This window comes from Musca domestica, unplaced genomic scaffold (genome assembly GCF_030504385.1).
Source record: "Musca domestica strain aabys unplaced genomic scaffold, Musca_domestica.polishedcontigs.V.1.1 3, whole genome shotgun sequence".
Lineage (NCBI taxonomy): Eukaryota > Metazoa > Arthropoda > Insecta > Diptera > Muscidae > Musca > Musca domestica.
The window spans coordinates 12,140,012-12,160,926 of record NW_026712299.1 but is presented as its reverse complement, the minus strand read 5'-3'; the positions used below and the strand labels follow the sequence as shown (position 1 = coordinate 12,160,926).

The 20,915-nt window shown below is 34.0% G+C and overlaps 1 protein-coding gene across 1 annotated transcript in view; it reads right to left on the bottom strand.

The window, feature by feature from the left end:
- Positions 1 to 20,915, bottom strand: part of LOC101891451 (cadherin-related tumor suppressor) — a 626,314-nt gene that overhangs the window by 97,685 nt on the left and 507,714 nt on the right. The gene's annotated exons all lie outside the window — the stretch shown is intronic.

The following is a 20,915-nucleotide window of genomic DNA, read 5'->3' as shown; positions in this document are numbered from 1 at the left end:
ATGGAGTAGATTAATTTTATAGGCTTTCTTATTACTAATATTATTGATAATATTATGATTATAGAACTAATTATACCAAATGCGGAATAAGAAATTGTTTTGTAATTGTCAGAGTCTGTTTGAAGAAATTCGATATTTGCTTTATTTTGGAATCTGTATTGATCTAATTTGGGTAATGTTAGTTCGTCTCTTATGGAGAGTGTTGTAATATTGTTTGAGAAGCTAGTTTGGAAGGTTATTGTGCTAATGTTTTCTTGGTGAATATTCGGTTTATCTGTATACCAGACATTATTAAATAAGATTTTGCATTCATTAAAATTAATAACAGAGGAAGACTTGATTGGTAGACTCTTAGTTACGTTGTTACATACTGTGGTTATGTTTCCTATTGGAGGGTTTATAAGCACTAGGTAATTTGGTTCTGGATATATTATGTCCGTAGTTAATCCTATGTCTCTAAGGTGACATGCCACCGTTTCTTCTCTAAGCAAAATTGATTTTAGGCAATCTCTATTTCTTTCGTATTGAGTTTCATAGTTGCAGTAAAATTTTTGTTCTATTTGTTTGCATCGGTTGTCGAAAAGATAAAGGTTATCATTGTTTATTAAAGCGTATTCACCGGTTATTATTTCTAAGGTGTTATTTATGGGGGTTTTGATTATGTGTAATAATTTAAATAGTTCATTAGAAATTATAGGAATTTGTATGTCAAATATTATGTTTGTGTCGTTATAATATGCTGTCAGTTGTAGTAATTCATATATATGTTCTGGTGATATAATGTCCGTTGCATTGTTAAGTATGTTGTGTATTTCATTCAGTTCGTCAGTAGTTAATATTAATTTTGGGACGGTGTTAAGCCTTGCTAATACTACTGATTCTGCGATATCATTAAGATGGTCGGTAAGTATATCTATGTTAAAACTGATTTGAAGTAAATTTTGCATTTGGATTATTGCATTAACCGAGGGGTTTATGGCATTTCTTGTCTGGTTTTGAATCATCATTATAGAACGTTCTATTAGGTTTTGTTCTTCATTTATGTGATTGGTAATGTTTTCGAATCTTGTTATCATTTTGTTATTTAACATCAGTTGGTTTTTAAGCGTTGTTTTTATTTGGGTATTTCCTCTAGTTAAATTGTCAATGTTTTTATTTAGTTCTTCTGCATCTTTGTAGTCCATATTTCCCGTTATGAATTTGATTGCTGATCCTAAGGCATTTACAAGTCCCCGTTTTTTCCTATAATTTGGGGTTAATATATCCAATTTGGCTGAGAGATTATTCAGTTTCAGTTTCGTAGTTCTAAGTTGTGATGCTGTAAATCTTGTCTCCTCTATTCGATCCAAAGTTTGCTTTATAGTGTTAATATTGTCGTTATATGTTTTAAGGTTAATAACATGGATTAGATGTTGAAAGTCTGTGATTAATTTAGCATCGCCTAGTTGTAGTGGTATAAGTCCCTGAGTCTGCGTTATGTTTGTTATTGTGACGTCGGATTGTACAGGTACGAACCTAAAAGACAAATAGAAGTCAGTTTATGTAAGACGTTTTCTTTTAATTTTGGCTTTATGTAGTTTTTGGTTATTTGACGTTATCAGCGTCACTTTCTTGTTTTCCTTGACTACCCTCTTTGAGAAGCGAGGGGTCATTTTGTTCCTCCCTGATTCCCTTCTGTATATTGTCTGGTTTTCAGTTAAATCTTCTGGTTCTTCCCTATTTGCGTTTAGTTTTTTTTATACGTTTGTCAGTGTCCATGGATAATTTATCTTTAATAATTTTGTGTAAGTCATTTTGAAATTCTTGTAGTCTATTTAAGTAGTCATGTTCAGAGTTATAGCTTAATGTCTTTTCGAAGTTATAAGTCCTACCATAGAAGAGTTCAAATGGGGTTAATTTTGTAGCACTATGGATTGCGTTGTTATAGGTAAAAATGACTTCTGATAGTATTTCGTCGTGATTTAGTGGTATTTCTGATGACTTATACTTTTCGTAAACTATTCTGTAGGTCTCGGTAATGGTTGAATGTAATCTTTCTACGGGAGAGTTTCCTGTACTTTGATGAAATGATGTATAATGTAAGGTTATCTGATGCATTTTACAAAAATCTTTTATAATGGATGCATTAAATTCAGCGCCCTGATCACAAACAATTTTCTTGGGTATGCCGTGTAGGCTTATGAAATGTTTGAAACTTTTCAGAATTGATAGGCTATTCCTAGAGTCTAAAGAGTAAGCGGCTGCAAATTTAGAAAATTTGTCTATGATGGTAAGTATATTACGCTTGTTTATACAATAGATATCTGTGTGGATAATATCCAGTGGTTTTTCGGGAATTTCAGGTTTTTGAAATTTGGGTTTTGGTGGTTTCCTGTCATATTTTAAAGTTTGGCATGTATGACAATGATTAATACAATTTTGTATTTTGTTTTTCATGAAAGGGAAGTAGTACTCTCGTTTTAAGTGTGCATATGTCTCTTGAATACCTCTATGGTTATGGTTCATATGGTATTCATTAATTATTTTGTCTTGCTCATCAATGGTTCTTATGTCTTGTAGAATGTCCATGCATCGTACTAACTTAAATAGTTTGCTGTTTGCAAAGTATTTTGAGTAGGTGCTTTGAATTAATTTAAATGTATCGTCATCTGCCATAAGCGCAGAGACTTTATTTGGTGCTATATAATTTTGGAAAATGTTAGTCAATGTTTGTTCGTCGTACTTTTCTCTACGTATAGTCTTGCGTATTTTATTTTTAAATATTGTTTCTAAGGTTATTGGTGAGCCACCGATTTGAGTTTGAAATATAATTTGAATATTAAATTCGTTAATTGGTCTTTCTGATATCGGTATTCCATCGTCAACATTTTCGTCGGAGGAATGGATTGTTGTTCCTTGTGTACCATGGTTTGAGATGTTATCAACTGAATTAGTGTTTATATCGACATGTTCATTTACAGATAGATTGTCTAATTTAATACGACTTAGTGCGTCTGCGTTAGTATTTAATTTTCCTTTTTTGTAGATAATTTCATAGTCATATTCTTCTAGTTTTAATCTCCAGCGGATTAATTTTGAATTTGGTTCTTTTAGACTCATGATCCATGTAAGGGGCCTATGGTCGGTAATTATTTTAAATTTCCTTCCAAAAAGGTATGGCCTGAAATATTTTGTCGCCCATACGATAGCAAGTAATTCTTTTTCTATCGTCGAGTAATTTATTTCGCTATTCGATAATGTACGACTTGCGTAACATATAGGCTTGTCACTACCTATTGGTCCTTGGGAAAGTATTGCTCCTAAAGCAAAGTCGCTAGCGTCGGTGGTTAAATTAAATGGTTTTGAAAAGTCAGGATATTGGAGCAGTGGGTCGTTCATTAAAAGATTTTTGCAAGTAGCAAATGTGTTCAAATATCTCTCGTTTAATATTATTTTTCTCCCTTTCTTAAGACATTCTGTGAGGGGTTTCGTTAATTTCGAGAAATCTTGAATAAATTTCCTGTAATAACCGAGTAGTCCTAAAAATGATTTTATTTGTTTTTGTGTTTTTGGTACGGGGAAAGCTTTTATGGCATGAATTTTATCAGGGTTGGGTTTAATACCATCAGTGGAAATAACATGTCCGAGAAAAGAACATTCTTTCTTTAGGAATTCTGATTTGTCCAGTTGTATCTTAAGATTGGCTGTACGTAATTTACCGAGTACTTTTTTTAAGTGTTGTATGTGCTCCTCTAAGGAAGTTGAATATATAACTATGTCATCTAAATATACAAGGCAGACTGTCCCGATCAAGTCACTTAATACATTGTCCATTACCCTTTGGAAAGTGGATGGAGCATTTTTTAATCCAAAAGGCATCCTTACGAATTCATAGTGACCTCTATCGACAGAAAATGCTGTTTTACCAATATGTTTTGGGTGCATTTCGATCTGGTGAAAACCGCTAGCTAAATCTAAAGTTGTGAAGTAGAGACTTCTCCCCAATTTATCTAATATGTCAGTTATGTTGGGTATGGGATATTTATCAGAAACAGTTTTCTCGTTTAATTTGCGATAATCTATAACAAGTCTCCATTTTTGTATATTGCTCGAGTCTAATTTTTTTGGTACGATCCATATAGGAGCACTCCATGGTGAAAAACTTCTTCTAATTACACCTTGTTGCAACATTTTATCGATTTGTTTGCGTATTTCCTCTTTGTGTATGTAAGGGTACCTGTATGATTTTGTAAAAATGGGTTTGTCGTCAGTTGTCCTTATTTGGTGTTTGATTTGATTCGAGAATGTCAATTGTTCTCCCTCCTTGAAAAACACATCTTCAAAGCATTTGCAAACCTTCAGCAAAGCTTGTTTTTCCTCTTTATTAAGATGACCGGTCCTTATCGAATCTAAAATGTCATGATTATCATTCATACAGTTGTGTTCTAAACTGAAGTTATTAACTTCGATGTAATTCTGGTCGTTGTATGGTGTCGTCTTTATTGGTTGTTCAATGTATGCAATTTTATCATGTCCAGAAGTATTAACTATTTCCACAAGGCTGTACCACTTTTTAGAATGATACAGTCCCTCTGAAATAAAGAGGTCAGAACCCAAAAAAGTCCTTGGGAGAAAAAAGCTACCATTTTGTGTGTCTACCGGTACATTAATAACAACTCTGGAAGAGCTTGGAATAATGAATTTCTCAGAAGTGAAATTGGGTTTGAGATGAATAGGTATGATGGCTTGACTTGTTACTAGAGTTTTGTTACCTAGGTCTATTTTAGCTTTGAGAAAATCTAATATGTCCAATCCTATTAGTCCATCGAAATAGTTGTGAAATTTGAAGACAAAAAATTCTGTATCTCCTTTTTGTTTGAATTCCGTAAATAAGGGTAGTTTAATTTTTTTGTCCAGTGAGTGTTTAGTTAAAATTGTTGTGATTGTAATTGGTTTGCAAGTCATACACTCTTCGTCATTTACAAATTCTGGGTTTATGAATGATGACGATGCTCCAGTATCTATTAAAAATTTCAGGGGTCTACCAAATGGGGAGGATATGTTAATATAGGGTAATGTGTGTCCATGTTTGTTAATATCTAAGTATCCCGTTGGTGTGGGTAGGCATTCATATGAAAATTTTCATTATCAACTATTACATTTTCGTATTCCGTTCTAATACCATTATTTTGTTGGTCTTTTAGATCGTTCATGTCATTATCATCATTTTGATGATAAGTGTAGTTTTGTTCGAAGTCATTGTCATGTGTTTGTCCGTGGTAATATCCGTCTAGATCATTATGGTAAGCTTGAGACACATTGACGTTGTTTAGGTACGATGTCTGTCTCGTTTGTGTAGTCATAGGTTTTCTTAAATGACTATAACCAGAACTAACATCCATTGGTTCTGGTGGTGGTAAGGGTTTGGTCGTAAGCTGTTGCTGCCTGAAGTTGCTGAATTTGCTCTGTCCGGACCCATTGTGAGAAAAGGTATTTCCATTAGGTGCTTGAGGTCCCTTTTGTGAAAATGCATTAGTTATTGGATTATATTGATTTCTTCCCTGAGTATTAACCGTGTTTTGGAATCTATTTATATTGTTTTGTGCGTAATGGTGAATTTGTCCGTGTGTAAATCTATGTGTGTTATTCATATTTGGTTGGTAATTACGAGCAGGGGCATAATTCCGTGTATTCTGTCTATACCTTGGTTGGTAGAATGGTTGGTTGTAAGTAAGTCTTCTTGAATATTGTATATTTTGTTCCTGAATGCAGAATGTTAATGCTTCATCTAATGAATCGGGTCTCATAGACCTAATCATTGAGCCAAGGGGTTCTCGGAGGCCTATTAAGAATGCATCTAAGCACATTTTAGCGTTAAATTCGCGCCTCGAGTTTATGACATGTTTGTTAGTTTCATGAATTGATATATTATTATTTATTGCTGCCTGTAGCTCTATAACTGAACCATAAAATTCTTGTACAGTCTGATTATTTTGTCGTAAATTGTGGAGTTCACGCACAAGGGAGGTTTCACTCCTTTTATCCGAATATTTAAGTATTAGATTCGCTTTAATTACCTCCCAAACTAACGGAGTACCGGATGAATTAAGTACTTCATTAGCTTCTCCCACTATTTTGTTTCTGATGGCTCTAAGCACTACTGTTGCTTGGTTAGAACCATCGATATTCGCTAATATTCTTAAAATCTCTTCAACGTTTTCTAAAAAATCATTTAGTTGCCTTGGATTTCCATTAAATGTTGGTAAATCTTTTACGGCATCTGGAATTTTTAATGTTTCGTATGCTTGAGAGGATTGTGACGGTTGTGGAGATTGTAGCGCCTGAGGGGCACTAATGTCATTAACGGTAGTCATTTCTTGTTGTTCCGGTATTGCAGTTAAGTATCGAATAGAATATGGTCTTGGTCTTAGTCTTCGCATTTAATATAATTACCCTTTTTATTGATTTGAGATATTTTGATTAGCCTTTTTCTTTATAATTGAAATATTTCTTTGCTTATTTCTGTTTTATATTTTATAAAGTAATATAATAGTGATAAATATTATAATTTTCTTAAAATAATTACCCTAGTATTATCATTATAAATAATTTCATTGTAGATTTCCAAGGTTTTTTATCTGCTTCTTTCCTCCGATGTGACCTGTATAAGTTGCTTGTAGATATGGACTGCTTCAGGACTATTTCTTGTTCTTCACTTGTAGTTGTTGTTTGTTGTTTTAATTGTTGCTTGTTTTTGTTTTTTTTTTTTTTTTTTTTGTCGTTTTTGTTACGGTTGTTGTTATTGTTATATGTTATTAACTTTTTAATTGTTATTTTTAGTTGATTTTCCTTTTTTTTTTTGATCTTCACTGTATTGTTATTTGTTTTTGTTAGTTGGTTTTTTTTTCTTGTTTTATCTGATCTGGTCCACTATGACCGTATTATTTGTTGATATTCCTTCAACGATTTTCATTAAATATTTATTCCAACCAAAAAGATATTCATTCTCTCTGGATGGTAATATTTGTTGATATTCCTTCAACAAAATATTATTTATGAATTTATATATATTTTTTATTTAAGATATAATTTGTTGATATTCCTTCAACAATTTTTATTAAATATTTATTCCAACCAAAAAGATATTAATTCTCTCTGGATGGTTATATTTGTTGATATTCCGTCAACAAAATATTATTTTTGATTTTAAATATATATTTTTATTTAAGAGATATTCCTTCTCTTCTTATAGTAAATTGTTGATATTCATTCAACAAAATACTATATTGTATTGGCACTTGACTTTCTCGGTTGTACGGACGTAGGTTCTTTTTTTTTCCGATTGTTGGCGCACGATTTTTCTCCTTAAGGATTACTTGATATACCGTCAAGCCTAATTAATTTAATATATTTTTTTCTTCACCAAATTTTTCTTAAAAAAAATTTTTATGTCCTTTAAAGGATAGTTCACTGTTTTTTCCACAATTAACTTGTCACTGTTTTTTTTTTGGTTTTTTTTTTTCTGTTTTAAGGATACATTTATTTAATTATATTTTTTTTCACTTGAGAAAGACCGCACCAACAATGGCCGTACGACTGCGCCAGTTAACTTCCGTACCGCCGAAAAATCAGAAAACAAGAATTATTCTGTTTTAGATGCCAAATACAACTGATGCTTTATTCAAAAAATTCTTATATTTAAGTGATTTTACAATTATTGATTTTTCTTAGAGTTAACAAAGAACAAAGAAACATAAAATCTAGAGCTATCAAGAAAAATACTTAAGCTAAAAATTTGTATTGGGTACAGTAAAAGTAAACATTTCTTTTTGGGTTATTTCCGTCGTAGTTTTATTACTAGTGTTGTTATTGTGATGTTGAAGTGGAGAATTATTGCTGACGAAATAATGTCAACAATATTGGTGTTAGCTCTTTGGTGCTTATGACAATGTTGTAACTAATAATGATGTTAATAATAATGATATTAATAATAATGATGTTAATAATAATGATGTTAATAATAATGGTGTTAATAATAATGATGTTATTAATAAATGAGGTTGTGGTTGAAAATAATGAACTTAATAATAATGTTGTTTATTGGTGGCTGTAGGTAACTCGCGGGCCATGTTGATGGTGTGGGCCGCCATGATAGCCGATGGTTGCTCTTCGCTCGTATTAATCGAATAATACGAGCGAAGAAGAATAAATGCCGAATAATATCGCGAAGATATTCTGGAGGGTGTATTAAAGCCTTGGGCACGCAAACATTTTGGCCGCAGACCTTGGACATGCACCATCGCACTCAGCACGCGCCACCTAAGTATGGTTACAAAATGAGGTTCCTCGCCTCGCCTCTCCGGATACCAATCCGTTTGACTATTGTGTCTGGAAAGCAAGGTTGGCACTAAAAAATACCAAGGTGTCGATCACCTTAGTCAAGCGCTTCGCCGGGAATGGGCCAAAATACCGCAAAGCAATATTCGGGCAGCGTGTGACGGTTTCATTGGCCGTTTGAGAGCTATAATTTGTGTCAAAGGTGACCAATTTGAACAAATCTACACTTATTCTAAAATTTGATGCTATTTTCGACATTTTTGTTTTCATTAATTTTTTTTTAAAAAATGTAAAAATTATGGCATTTGACTTTGTTGCAGTTTTTTATCTCACCCTGTATTGAAGAGTTTTTACTGGTTACTTTTCTATGTAATAACAACTCAAAAAATTGGCGAAATAGAAAGGAAAATAAGACTAAAACATCAAAAACACTTGAAATCGGGGTTAACCCTCATTTAGGGGTTATACCAAAATGCGTGGAAAGTGCCAAGTTTATTGCAAATAAAAATGTAGAAAAGCAGTAGGTTCAGCAGTATTTTGAATACCCTCTACCATTTGGAAGAAATTCAAATAATCAAAAAAAAAATTAAATTAAATTAAATTAAATAAAATAAAATAAAATAAATAAATAATAATAATAATAATAATAATAAAATAAAGGCCCTTGAAAATACTGGTAAAATCATAAATATTCCCACACTACGAACACACAATACGAAATTTGAAAAATTTCGGTGGGTAAACTCGCTAAAATTGCCCAAATACCGGATATAGGGAGGCACCTTTATATGGGGGCTATACGAAGACGTGGACCTGTATAAGCAATTTTCTATCATAGGATGTAGTACCTATTAGGAATTATAAATTCTAAATTCGAAACCTTCTTGGTGAAAAGTGTGACACAAATCATCAAAATACAGAATATCTGGGAGTAAAGTTATATGTGGACTATAGGAAACCCCAAACCTATGTTTCTTATATAATGAGAAAATATACTGCCAATTTACAGCAAATTCGGGTAAAAATTGTGACTAAAACACGAAAAAAAAATAAATAAATCTGTCGTTACAATTATATGGGGGCTAAAACCATCGAATTAAAGTTCGAGTTGCTTGACCACAAACCTTTTTTTCCTGATTTAGCCCCCAGTGACTTTTACTTGTTCCCAAATATAAAAAAATTCCTTGCTGGCAAATGAAAATGCAATTACAGTTGTAAACCACTATTTTGATGACCTTGAGGAAAACTATTTAAGAAAAGCGTTGGACTAAGTGTATTAAAACTTCGAGAGATTATATTGAAAAATAAAAATATTTTTGAAAAACTAACTATTCTCTTTCATTGATAGGCTTAGAAGTTTCCGAACAGGCCTCGTATTACCGCCGACTCTATATATCTAAGAAATCGTATTTTTCGAAATTTTTTAAATTAGTTAAAGGAGGGCAATTTTCCACCTCTGCTCTTGGCTACTTTGGATGTGGACATTCAAAACGCCGATACAAGTGTATTTTAATTTAAGCTCTACTTTCTAAATCTAAAAAGTTTTCCTTGTATTTTTTGATTTGTTCAGAATAATTACATTGAACATGTGTTTATTGATTCAAAATCTCAATATTATTGTAATATGAAATTGAAATTGATATATTTTAGCAGATACTGTCAAAAAGAAAATATTGTTATACAACTGTGGAACTTTCTAAATTTCGAACATTTTATTAAATTTTAATATTTTAAGTTCCCCCACTTTCCCTATAACATTTATCGAATAAAACAAAAACAATAAAGACACCAAGTACTATCCAACCCAAAAAAAAAAAGATCTTCCTCAGCAGGTCGCCGCCATCCATGTCAAAAATCTCACAACCGTTTCTGTTTTGTTTTTCTAACTGTCAATGCCTTGTGTGCCAACTATTTCAGGTAAATCTTATCGCATGGTTTCTTGATCTTCTCACTTCATTCGATCTGTGTCGAGCAACAAAAAAAAAAAGCCTCTCACACTTCATTCCTGTATCCGCCTCCCCTCTCCATACCCTTTGCTCTTTCATATTTCACGCTTTTGATTATGTCCGTCTTCTTTGTCTCATCTTTTATTTTCTTATTGCAAGTGGTGTCGTGTTGTTGTTGGTGTTGTTTTTTTTTGGTAATTTGATCGCTTGCAACGTGTTAAATAAGAACGCCTCAGTGATTACTTCAATGCGCTTCCCTTTTTTATATAAATGTCTGTAGATGCGTCTGCAAGTATATTTATATCATTATAATGATTTTTGTAGTTGGTAACAGCAATACCATCGCTGGCAACAGCGACCAAGCCAGCAACAACAACAATAACAACAGCGTTTTCAACTACCAATTTTTGCGCCCCCTACTAGCTGAGAGGAAAAAAAAGATAAAGAAAAAAAAATGTTATGGACACATTTTTGTCAGAGATGGAAAACAACTAGGGAAGGATGTCAAAGAACGGATGGAGGTGTTGAGAGAGTGCCCCATAGGCGATTTGAAGCCAGAATAGCTACTACAACAATGGTGTATATACTAATTGTTTCGAGATCCATCAACTGGAAACACGACCAAAATCTTGCCTTTTTAAACTATTTTTAAAAATTTGATATGGCAAGAAGAATTTTTTCAACAGCTCGAACCTGAAGGAATCTGTCCTCTATGGGTAAAACCCACGATTTTTCATAAATTAATTTGTAAAAAATTAATTTTAATAATTTATAATCGAATATCATAAAATCCAGAAAAACATTTTTCTTTCCACCTCACAATGTTGTAGGGTGTCGCCAAAAACATTGTAAAATACCCTCTTCAGCCAGATCGAAGATGGGATGGGATCGGATGTTCTTGTTGCTTTTGTGGTTTTGCGCCTTAAATCGAGATGCCTGTTGGCGAAAAAAAGAAGAAGAAAAAAACTCCAAAAAATACCGTCCACCGAACGTTCAAATAAAGCAAAGATGCTTTTCGGTGATAACATCAGAATATGGATTACAAAATGCCCCAAACACATAAACAGCCGGACAGACAAGGCAGACATACGAATGGATGGATACAGCAACAACAACACCAGATAAACACTTAAAATTTACTTAGAGCTTAAAGCTGTTGTTGATCTTATAGATTTTTCTGTTGTTGTTGTTGTTCTTGCATTTTTCTGCTTTGATGGTTTCGATGCTGAGAAGGATCCAACCTACAAATAACACTTTATAGAAAAAAAGCAGACAACAACAACACCACGAAAAGCAAAGGTTTACTTTGAATTTTTGCCATGAGTCCTGCGTGGCTTCTTCTTCATCTTTTCAGTACCACCAAAGATCGGAGCGAAACAACATGTAGCCAAAAACAATGTACCACAAAGTTTGTTTTCTTTGGTCGGACCGTACGTAACGTAAGGGGTACACTTTTATGGTCATATGGAAATTTTTTTTGTGAAGGAAAATTAAAGTTGAAAGTTCCTTTTTACGATTTTTATAGGACAGATTAAATGATTTAACACTGCGAACCGATTTGCATTAATTCGATATTCCGAGCTATGCCATAAACAAGTTACTTAAGGTTAAGGGAAACGTAGTTCTCTAGTGACTACTAGCCCACTCGAAGACCACTGTGTTATTCATAAAATTAAGAGAAATAAGTAAAAAAGCAAAAAGTTCCGGGCCGGGCCAAACTTTGAATACATTCTACCATTTGGAAAAATTAGAAAATTTCAAAAAAAAAAAAATAAATAAATAAATAAATAAATAAATAATCAGTAAAGAAAGACTTAAAGTCGGACGGGGCCGACTTTATGATACCCTACACCACTTTGCTAATTTAGAAGAGCTCCGCATAACAATTAAAAGTTTTTATGGGAGAATTCAATCATACATGCTATGATTATAATTATAATTTAAAATTCAAAGGACTAAATATGCCGAGGCATTTGTATCTTTTAAATTCGGAATTCTATTGCCCATTTGGTGCACAATTAATTTGAAATCGGAAAAAGATATATGTAGGAGCTATATCCAAATCTGAACCGATCTCGATAGAATTTAGCAAAGATATTTCTGAGCTGTATTTGATATATTTCCCTGAATATCGTTGTTACGGAGAGCATATTACTGCTGTGGGTAACAAATATAACAAATCGGATGTATAATATATATGGAAGCTATAGATATCTGAACCGATCTTCACCAAATTTGACATACTAGCTTCTAGACTCAATTCGGCCGTAAGTGCCAAATTCCGTCCCATTTAGAGAAATATTAGACGTTTGGTGCACAATAAAAGGTAAATCGGACGAAGTTATATATGGGAGCTATATCCAAATCGGAAGCGATCTCCATAAAACTTAGCAAATGTATTTCGGAAATGTATTTCATCAATTTCTCCAAATATTGTTGTTGCAGAGTGCATATTACGGCTGCGGAGGGCAAAAATAACAAATCGGATGAACAATATATATGGGAGCTATAGCTATATCTGAACCGATTTCGATCAAATTTGGCATACTTATTTTCAGGCCTAATTTGGGTGAATATGCAGAATTCCATACAATTCAGGCTGATATTACACGTTTGGTGCACAATAATAGGCAAATCGGACCAAGATATATATGGGAGCTATATCTAAATTTTGACCGATTATCTCCAATTACAATAGGGTTCGTCCTTGGGCCAAACAAATGATTTGTGGAAAATTTCATCGGGATAGGGCAATAAATACGAACTGTACTTTGTTTACAAAAATACATGGACAGACGGACAGACGGACGGGCATGCACAAATCTATCTCGTTTCCTTTTTCCTGATACAAACAAATGCACAAAGACATAATACCCTGACCACCTTGTGGTGTAGGGTATAAAAGTAAATTACGTTAGAAAATTCCGTTATCATATTAAAACCAGCAAAGAAAGTCTAAAAGTCGGGTGGGGCCGACTTTATGATACCCTTTCACCACTTTGCTGCGCATAACAATTAAAAGTTTTTATGGGAGAATTCAATCATACACGCTATGGGAGAATTCAAATATGCACACTTGCATTGCCCATTTGGTGCACAATTAATTTGAAATCGGATAAAAATTTATATGGGAGCTATATCCAAATCGGAACCGATCTCGATAAAATTTGGCAAAGATATTTCTGAGCTGCATTTGATATATTTTCTTGAATATCGTTGTTACGGAGTGCATATTACGGCTGTGGGTAACAAATATGACAAATCGGATGAACAGTATATATCTTCATCAAATTTGACATACTAGCTTCTAGACTCAATTCGGTCGTATGTGCCAAATATCATCCAATGGGGGCAAATATTAGACTTTTGGTGCACAATCAAAGGTAAATCGGACGAAGTTATATATAAATATATTATATTATTATATTATATAAATTTTATATTATTATATATAAATTTGAATAATAAATTATTTTAAGATCTAAAATTTAAAAAAAAAAAACGTGTATGAAGTTCTTCTGTAAATTGTGGTTCGATCCAACAATTGTGGCTATAATAATTCAAAATGTTGGCCTTTATGTTGACCGCTATATTCCAACTTCGCACCAGGTCTTGAAAAACGTTGCCGAAAATCGGATGCACATATCGAATTTAATGTTGACCCGTTTTGGTTGAGGTAATGGACCGATATTTTCCATTTTCGCACCTGACCTACCACTTATAAAAATATAAGATTGCCAATAATAATATTACGATGGACCAAATTTGTAAGAAATCGAATAATCTCCTCAAGAGGCAGACAGACGAACACCGTTAGATCGACTCCAAATATCATGAAGCGATTTTCGTCCAAAGAGACCACCAGTCTAAAACTGTTATATAGATGAAAAGTTATGGCGTATAATTTGACTTTTCGAAGGGAGGGGATAATCACATTTGCTCTTTTCACACTTAATATAAATTCTGTTAAAAATATTGGAATGCGTCAAGTACCTAGAAAATTTGTAGATCAGGTCTGCAAACCTGAGCTGTTTCAAAGATAAGGCCCAAAGATTTTAATATTTGAGTTATGTACCAAATCTGATACTATGGACGTACTTCACAAAATGCACTTCAAATGTCCCTTATTGCGATGTTAATCATTTTCACAGCTTTTCGAAATCTGTTGATGATAATTATACCCTACAACACTATGTGTTGGGGGTATTATAAGTTTGATTGGGCCAGAATTTATGTAACACCTCGAAATATTGGTTTCCCATATAGGAAAGTATATATGGATCTTCCTAGCTCGCCGAGCTGAGCCGATCTAGCTATGTATGTCCGTCCGTCCGTCTGTCCGTATGTCCATGTTAATTTGTAATCACGCTACAGGTCGCAATTACGGCCCGATCCTTACGAAATTTTGCACGAAGGTGGGATTTAGGTCAGAATAGAAGCCTATTTCTTTTGGAGATGATCGCCAAATATTTAGGGGTTGAAATGGACCAAATACTGAAAAATGTCAGATTTTGCAGTAGCTATACAGGTCGCAATTATAGACCAATCGCATGTAGCTAGAGTTTAGGGCAGGGAAGAAGCCTACAAATTTGGGTGGTCATCGGATAATATTTAGCGGGTAAAATAGACCATATCTTTTGTGTTGAAAAAATTCAAAATTTTTCATTAAACCGCACATATTTTAAATCCCGGCGAAATCACAAAGCCATCACAAGGTTACTTCTGACCTTTACATTGATGTTAACATCCAACAAATCGGATATATAGCAAAATATGTGCGATATATATGTCTATCGAAGAAGATATGCTTGAAAGATCTCTTATATGTCGAGAACGGCTGAACTGATTTCGACAGTTCTCATTAATACAGAATGGCCTCTTGGCAGGAAAGAAAAAACGTCTAAAAAAACCCATAAAAATATCTCTCTAAAGATGAAAATATTGATTTTGTAACATTTTCTCATATTTTTTCAATTTTGACATATTTTTGGCATATTTTCATTTTGAATTAAATATTTGGTAATATTTCTACAGCTAACAAAACTAAGTAGTTAGGATATCAGGATATCATATACAGATCGCATTTATGGCCCGATCCTTACGAAATTTTGCATGGGGATAAGATGAGGGTCAGCAGGTCGTAATTATCGCCCGACCCTCACGCACAACTTTTGTAGACAAAATACGAAAATGTCCATTCCAGTGACTTTTTGGTCTTTTGCCACTTCTGAGAGATTATAGGTCTTTGGGAAATATTGGTTCCAGATCTAGGAAGACCATTTACGTGCAACATCTACCAATAAATAGGAAATGAGCAAATTAGTTTAAGTTGCTATTTTTCAAAAATTAGAGAACGAAACCTGATGGTTTTCTTTTATTATTTGTCACAATATCTTGTGGAATTCATTCGAGTATCTCACCTCTATAAACTGTATCACTTATTATAGTGTTGTAGGGTATTCAACGGTCGGCCCCGCTCTACTGTAGCCTTTGCTTACTTGTTTTTATTCTATTTTAAATTACCCTTTCGCTGGCAAGATTTATGATTGAAATAACTGGCTTGTTATTTCGATTGGGAAGTTATGGTGCTATTCCAAAATTTTGAGTTTATCTTCACTAAGAATACAAAATTCATTTTTGTAAAAAAAAAAAAATATTTTTTAAGTTCTGGCTGAAAGTTGGATTCCAGTTTTAATTGCGGTAATACTCAGATATAAGGGCCACTACAAGTGTGTTGGTTTGGGATTTTAAGGTGGTTTTGGTTGAAAAATGCACTAATAAAGTACAGTTGAAAAGTTGAGGAAGGATCATTTCTTTGAAGGTCACTTTTTGTGAGGTGGGGTTGAAATTTGAATGTAGTTTTAGATCTATTCACTAACCAGTACGATAAGTACTAAATGGTATTAAGTTTGCTAGAGGTCAGAAGTGGACATGTAAACAGACGATCCAAAGGGTTTTTAGAAACTCGAATGCTAAATGCACCAAAAGTACTAAAATTTACTAAATTCGGTACCACATGGTATTATGATATATGATATATTAAACCTTGATATTTGGCATAAGAATTATGTTGTGTAAGTAGGTTAGATATAAGGATATATCAGATAAAAGTGGCTTTGGAAATGTGTAAGAACTATACTTAATAGTATTAAAATTGACACTATTCGGTTTCGGGTGAACGGATAGAATTGCAATTTTTGAATGTTGATATGGAATGTTTCCATTATTTCGTATTTCTCCTACAAATATATTTTATGTTCCCTTATTGTCTCCATATTATGATATTAAAAATCTTATTTTACCACAACATGATATTATGGGCTCTACGCCACAATGCTGATTTCGCATTGATTAAAACAAATATGTAATGTCTTGTAGGCATCCTCATTGTCGACCAATGACGACCTCTCTAAAATGACTTGCAAATTTATGTGTGTGTATGTATGTATGTGTGTGTAAGAGAATGTTCCCATTTTGGTTAATATTTTTTCTTTTGCTGTTCAACATGTCATGGTTTTTGGGTAATGTTATGCTATACCGTAAAATAATGTCCCAGAAATATACAAACACTCCGACAGGCGGATAAACCCCTGTATATATGTAGATATGTATATATATATATATGCATATAACATACAAACAAAAATGCTATGTATATACGTAAATGTTGTTGATGCCAAGTGGAGTGTTTATAACATGACCACTTAGTACCACACCATATACTCTCCAAGGAATATCCACAGGATAAAAATTTGTATGTGTTCCTCATGATGATATGTGTGTGTATGTGGCTGTGATACTTATGACCACAGAGAGATAGACTGTCTGTCACACCATAGAGGAAACAAAAATGCAAGGCAACAACAACAACTACATCATATACAAATACTTGGCATGATTCATAAGTGTTAAGCATACACATCGCCGGAATAGATAGACCACAGCCATGGAGGCAAGCAAGCAAGAAAGCCGGCAAGCAAATGAACCAAAAAAGAACACAACAGACAAATCTTCAAGTAATGGATAACCAAAGAGGACAGATATGTGTTCAGGTTTTTTCAGATTTTTTTTTTGTTTTTGCTAGAACAATGCAAACAAAAACGCTTTTTTATTATTTCACTAAGAACTCTTTTGATTTTTTTTTTCGATTTTTTAGGTTCAAGAATTATTCCCAATATAGCAGTAATTTGTACGCTGATGCGCCATGGGATTTATGGAACGTTAAGACTCATATTCTGTTGTAGCTTCTGTCTCGATTTTAGTTTATTCCTCATTTTTTCTCAAAGGTGTCTTCTTCTAGTCTTATTTTTTTCTGTTCAAGGACTTTTGGTATAGTTTACATATTAAACCGTAGATGATGGTAAAAAATATTGCAGCGTATTAAATTGGAGGTTTAGCTCTTCTTGTTGTTGTTGGTGCTGCTTTCGTACAGGGATGCAACAAAAGGCAGCGTAGTGGTGTGACCAGTGTGACGCATTCTTTTCGATTTCTACAAATTTGACTTTGATCAACGTTTATGAAAACAAGGTAAAATAAGTAAGGGCGAGGAGCAGTGGGATCGGAGAGAAGTTTTGGTTTTGTACTTTTTAACACCATTAATACAACATGAAAGCAAATTGAAATTTATGTGATTTTGTCTGTTTAAAATGAAGCTAAAGATGAGAAGATTTTTTTTTTGCCAATGGGTCATCTTAAAATAGGGATACCAGGAGAGATTTTCGACAAAATGGGCTAAATGAATTTATGATGATACTTTCGAAAAGGCTGGAATAACTAATAAAAAAAAACAGTTTTGGTAGTGAGAGAAAATCTTTGTTGAAAATGGCTTTATTGTCATCACGTTCGTGTTTTAAGTCTTTTGTTTTCATTGCCAAATATCTCTCTCTCTTTGGAGTATTTGGATTTATTCCCATCTCATAAAAATTCACTCATTTCAACACGACATCCCTACACGACGTCCTTCTCTGTCATTTGTCCATTTACAAATTTTCTACCTTTTTCAATCACTGCTGTTTTGATGGGTATTTTGTAAAATACATTAACAACCATTTTTTCGGATTTCTTCCAAGTTTTTATATTATTGTCAGATATTTAAATGAAGCTTTAACAGAAATTTATTAAGGTCACATTATTCACACTATGCAGTTCGTTAAGTCATTTACAACCGTGTGAGGAGGACATTAACGTGGTTGTAAAGCAGCACATGGAGGTCAAAAGTTTGGGATTTTAATTAAACACATAAAGTTATGGTTAAATATTTGCAGTACTTGGTTATGGTCATTAAAAGGAAATATTGAATAATGAAGTATTGGAAAAATGGAGTTTATTGCATATATAAATATTTTTAAAAATTATTACTGTTTTATTACAAAATTAAAAAAAATATTTAAAGAATTTTTATTGACATTAAAAAAAAAAACATTCCGGCTTCAAAACGGCTTCTACTGGTCTATGAGAAGACGTGTGGTCTTCTATAGGAAAACATTTTGGTCTTCTATAAAAAACCGTTAAAACTTCTATTACAACAACTATTGGGCGTCTTTTATAAGATTCGTCTTCTAAAAGTCATGGTCTCCTAGGAGACGGCTTCATGGTCTTCTATAAAAGAAGATCTCATTGTCTCCAAAAAGAAGAAGGCCTCACGATCTCATGGTCTTTCCTCAGAAGAAGACCTTATGGCCTTTTCTAAGAAGAAGACCTAATGGTCCTTCATCACAAGAAGACTTCATGGTCTTCTATCAGAAGAAAACCTCATGATCTTCTATCCGGAAGACCTATAGCTCTTCGCTGAGTAGACCTCATGGTCTTTTATAAGAAGACCACCTCATGGTCTTTTATAAGAAGAACATCTCATGGTCTTCTATAAGAAGACCACCTCATGGCCTTCTATGAGAAGACCACCACTCGGTCTTCCACAGGAAGACTTCATGGTCTCCTACAAGAAGACCTCATGGTCTTCTATCAGAAGAAGACTTCATGGTCTTCTGTCAGAAGAAGACCTCATGGTCTGCTACCAAAAGAAGACCTCATGGTCGGAAGAAAACCACATGATCTTCTATACGAGAAGACTTATAGCACTTCGATGAGAAGACCATTTGTTTTTCGATGAGAAGAGCTATTGCACTTCGAGGAGAAGAGCTATTGCTTTTCTATGAGAAGACCTCTGGCTCTTCTATGAGAAGACCTCTGACTCTTCTATGAGAAGACCTCTGGCTCTTCTATGAGAAAACCTCTGGCTCTTTTATGAGTGGACCTCATGGTCTTCTCTGAGGAGACCTCATGGTCTTCTATGAGAAGACCTATAGCTGCTCTTCTATGAGAAGACCTATAGCTGATCTTCTATGAGAAGACCTATAGCTGCACTTCTATGAGAAGACCTATAGCTGCTCTTCTATGAGAAGGCCTATAGCTGCTCTTCTATGAGAAGACCTATAGCTCTTCTATGAGAAGACCTATAGCTCTTCTATGAGAAGACCTATAGCTCTTCTATGAGAAGACCTATAGCTCTTCTATGAGAAGACCTATAGCTCTTCTATGAGAAGACCTATAGCTCTTCTATGAGAAGACCTATAGCTCTTCTATGAGAAGACCTATAGCTCTTCTATGAGAAGACCTATAGCTTTTCTACAAGAAGAAGACCTATAGCTCTTCTATGAGAAGACCTATAGCTCTTCTATGAGAAGACCTATAGCTCTTCTATGAGAAGACCTATAGCTCTTCTATGAGAAGACCTATAGCTCTTCTATGAGAAGACCTATAGCTCTTCTATGAGAAGACCTATAGCTCTTCTATGAGAAGACCTATAGCTCTTCTATGAGAAGACCTATAGCTCTTCTATGAGAAGACCTATATCTCTTCTATGAGAAGACCTATAGCTCTTCTATGAGAAGACCTATAGCTCTTCTATGAGAAGACCTATAGCTCTTCTATGAGAAAACCTATAGCTCTTCTATGAGAAGACCTATAGCTCTTCTATGAGAAGAAGACCTATAGCTCTGCTATGAGAAGAAGACCTATAGCTCTGCTATGAGAAGAAGACCTATAGCTCTGCTATGAGAAGAAGACCTATAGCTCTGCTATGAGAAGAAGACCTATAGCTCTGCTATGAGAAGAAGACATATAGCTCTGCTATGAGAAGAAGACCTATAGCTCTGCTATGAGAAGAAGACCTATAGCTCTGCTATGAGAAGAAGACCTATAGCTCTGCTATGAGAAGAAGACCTATAGCTCTGCTATGAGAAGAAGACCTATAGCTCTGCTATGAGAAGAAGACCTATAGCTCTGCTATGAGAAGAAGACCTATAGCTCTGCTATGAGAAGAAGACCTATAGCTCTGCTATGAGAAGAAGACCTATAGCTCTGCTATGAGAAGTAGACTTATAGCTCTGCTATGAGAAGAAGACCTATAGCTCTTCTATGAGAAGAAGACTTATAGCTCTTCAATGAGAAGAAGACCTATAGCTCTTCAATGAGAAAAAGACCTATAGCTCTTCTATGAGAAGAAGACCTATAGCTCTTCTATGAGAAGACCTCATGATCCTCTATAAGAAGACCTTATGGTCTTCTATAAGAAGACCACATCACGAGAATACCTCATAGTCTTCCATGAGAAGACCTCTTGGTGTTCTATGAGAATACCTCATGGTCTGCTAT